The sequence below is a fragment of the Glycine soja genome, chromosome 6 (genome assembly GCF_004193775.1).
Source record: "Glycine soja cultivar W05 chromosome 6, ASM419377v2, whole genome shotgun sequence".
Classification (NCBI taxonomy): domain Eukaryota; kingdom Viridiplantae; phylum Streptophyta; class Magnoliopsida; order Fabales; family Fabaceae; genus Glycine; species Glycine soja.
The window spans coordinates 18,494,636-18,498,586 of record NC_041007.1 but is presented as its reverse complement, the minus strand read 5'-3'; positions in this window follow the sequence as shown (position 1 = coordinate 18,498,586).

The window sequence follows — 3,951 nt, the reverse complement described above, 5'->3', positions numbered from 1 at the left end:
TTACACATGATAACATACTTGTCACTCTTGTTCTCTACCACATCAAAATTAAATGAATGCACAAAATGAAATTGTTTAATGACATCCATAGCTACTTGTATTGATTCAAATATCAAACCTTCATAAAGGTCATTTGTACTAGCACTCCCTCTATTCTAATAAGAATTTGAGTACTCTTGATTTTTTGAAAGTTGGCTACTAATAGTTTCAAAATATGAAAATGACTCACTTTGATTGTTTGGTTCTCTATGTTCATGAACGTCGTGTTGTTGTTCGTCGTCACTGAAGTCGCTAACATTATCTCTTATTATGGGTTCTTCACTAGTCATCTGTCAAAAAATACAAAAGTAACTTATTAGTGAAAATGTAAATAATTTAGTGTATATAACATTAAATAAAAAAAACCCCATGTTGGGGAAAATTGAAAAAAAAAACACTTTGGGTAAAACTCCCTAATTTAGTGTATATAACGTTAAATAAACAATATACCGGAAAGACTGTAAGAAAAATGTGAAAAAGAAAGACCCTTTTGTATTATGAAAAATATGCAACATTCTTACTTTTTAAAATGCAGTGTGAACTAGACCTCCCTTTTATAATGAATATGAACAGTGTAGCATACTTTTGTATCAATGAAAATAATAGTATTTTTGCACTAAGACTTTTCATTTCATGTATAGTGTGCATATAATTAACTAATAACATTTTTGTATAAATAATAATAACAACTCTAAAATATTATTATCTAATAACTTATTTAAATCTATAAGACCCTAAAATAATATTAACTTAACACTTATGATTTATTAAAAGACTAAACCCTAAAATAATAATAACTTAAAACTTATAACTTATTAAAAGACCAAAACTCTAAAATATTATTATCTAATAACTTATTTAAATTTCTAAAACCCTAAAATAATAATAACTTAGAACTTATTAAGAGACTAAACCCTAAAATAATAATAACTTAAATCTTATTATACTATAATATTATCATATATAATAACGTATAATATTTTAAAATTACAATACAATATTTGAAAAGCAAATAGTGAAGTCGTGACATGTTTCACGACTTTGAAGCCCTCCATCCACCATCCATCATCCATTTTGCATGAAATCGAATCCAAGTCGTCCATTGAAATAGTGAAGTTGTGCCATCCTTCACGACTTTGAAGTTGTGGCCAAGTGACTGACTTCCAAGCTGCACCATTTTCGTTGTGAATTCGTGAAGCAAACTGCATGAAAAATGAAAGAAAAATTGCACCATTTTGGCCAATTGCTGGTGAATCAAAGTGCAGGAAAAATGCAAAAAAAAATATTGCATATTTTGGCCATTTGCATGCAGTGAATAGGTGAGTCAAAGTATAAAAAAATTGCACCATTTTGACCTTTTGCATGTAGTGAATTGTTGAATCAAAGTGTAGAAAAATGAAACAACTTAATTGTCTCGTGAAGCATGGCACATGCATGAATAGTATAATAGTAAAGTTGTCTCATTAATGGATGCACGATCATTCAATGCATCATGCTAGTAAACATTAGGCTACTGAATATTGCAAAGGGTAGCTTACATGAAAGGAGTATCATAGTCGTGAAGCATGGCAGAAAAATAGTTGGTTGAAAGTTTTGATGCATGTTTTACTGTTGGTGAATAATAAGTCGAAGACACCAAAGCTATGTGTTGAAAAAAGTCCAAATCTTACCTAGTTGAAAGTTTTTATGGGTGTACTAAGTTCAACATTAACTCAAATGCATGTCAGTTTGTTATCTGATAACTACTATATATAGGTATATTTTGAGATTAAATCATATAGGAATTGTTAATTTTTCTCTCATATTTTTTCTATTTTGTGTGAATAATTGGAATTTTAACATCATTTAAGTTTTTGTACAGAAAGTGTTCAAGTTTGTGAGTTTATAATAATAATTGTTGCAAGAAAACAAAGTAAAGTTTGAAAAAACAAATTGAAGATCTGAAGGTGTTTGCTTAGCGCCTCTCAAGCGCTCAGCGTGCAGAACACGCTTAGCGTCAAGAAGTATGGAGAAGTCTGATACGTGAAGGAGCGCTCAGCCCGAGTCACACTCTCAATGCGAGATTACCGTCATACTCGCTAAGCGCGGCAACCGCGCTTAGCACGAAGGTTGCGTGAAATCCAAACTAAACTGCTCCTGTAAAAAGAGGAAGAGGAGAATGAGAAAAGACACACAGCTACGCAGAGAATATTCAAGAGAATACAATTCCTTATAGAAGGCAAAGGCTAGAAGCAGGAGAATCAATCCGTTGGAAGTCATTCCTTCCTCCATTCCCTTTCTTACTTACCCCCTTCACTACTCATTACCCTCTTGCAATTGTAAAGCCTATCATGACAATGAGAGACTAAAATCCCTTTTGTTGGGAGCTTAGCAACCAACTATTATAGATGTAATTACTCTTCTTATCTATTTAATATTATTATTTTTTCATTATCCTTTTATGTGCTTAATTTCATTGTTTATGGTTTGATCACCTATATCATGGTAAGTTTTAGGGATAACATTGGAAAATGTTATTCTCTAATAGAACTGGAAGAGGGTATGTAAATAATTCATCTCTAGGGATAGAATGATTTTATTTAGCCTGTTATACATCTCTATTCTTAATGTAATTTAACTATTTTTCCTCTTAAAGGGATTTGGGAGAGAAAATCGACAAATTAAGCTTTTTCACTTGAGGGATCATGGTTAGAGTATATGAGTAGATGCAAGTGATAATTAAAATAATCTTAAATAGAGAAAAATAATTAACATTACATCAAAAGTAGCTTTGGTAAGCTAATCCCCCAACATTCTCATCTTCTAAATTAACTTTTATTTCTAATATTGGCTTCTCTCATCTTGTCTGTCGTAATTAACTAATTTAATTTTATGTTTGTTTTTCTCTCTTGTTTATTTTAATTTAATTTTATGTCAATTTTTTTTACTGTTCTTTTCACAACCTTTTAAACCAATTTAATTATTAATTGAGAATTTTATATTCATCTATCTAAGTAAAAACAAAGTTCTTGTGGACTCGACACTCAGACTTTTGTTTTAACTTCACTACTTGTACAAATTGGTGCATTTGTCAATCGATCAACATTATCATGCAAACTGAAACCATTAAGTGTATGAGGTCCAATTAAGTTGGCTAAAGACAAATATTGCATGCCTCTTGAAACATCAAACCCATGAATAGTATCGTGTTGTGTTTACTGCATTCCACGTGATGCATATAGGCTTTATACAAGTTAAGTTATTTGAAGCTTACACTTTGGTAAAAAAAAGCAATACTCATTAAGTGTGTGATGCATTCCACATGAAGCCAACTTATATAAATATATTGTGCCTTTATTCACTTGCATTTTCATTCTTCTCCAGTCTTATTTTCATCCAAACTAAGTTTCCTCACGAAGCTTGTTTTGTTTGTCTACGTCCCACTTTTTTCATCCTTCTATCCATTTCTTGTTTCCTTCGTTGCGAACCAATGACACATGCACAACTTGAACCTATTGATGGATCGTTGTTGTGCTTACAAGACAACTATATTTCAAATCAAGTGTAGGAAGGCCAAGAGTGAATGATTCGTCAGAGGTATAATTCTGTTTAGGCTTTTATACACTTGGATCAGATAGATAATTTTGTCAAAAACCTAATATCTTTAGCTGGTTTTGATCATGTTATAAATGTAAAAAAAATTGATATTAACCAGCATTTGGCTAGTGTGCTGGTTGAACGGTGGAGAAGCGAAACACACACATTTCATTTTCTACATGGAGAGGCAACCATAACTTTACAATATGTGACCCTACAGTTGGGCCTGAAGATTGATGGATTGTCGGTAATTGGTATTATCACCGGTGATGTAGGTGTAGCTTGTCATGCATTATTAGGGGACACTCCACTTGATAAGTATATAAAGGGTAAAAT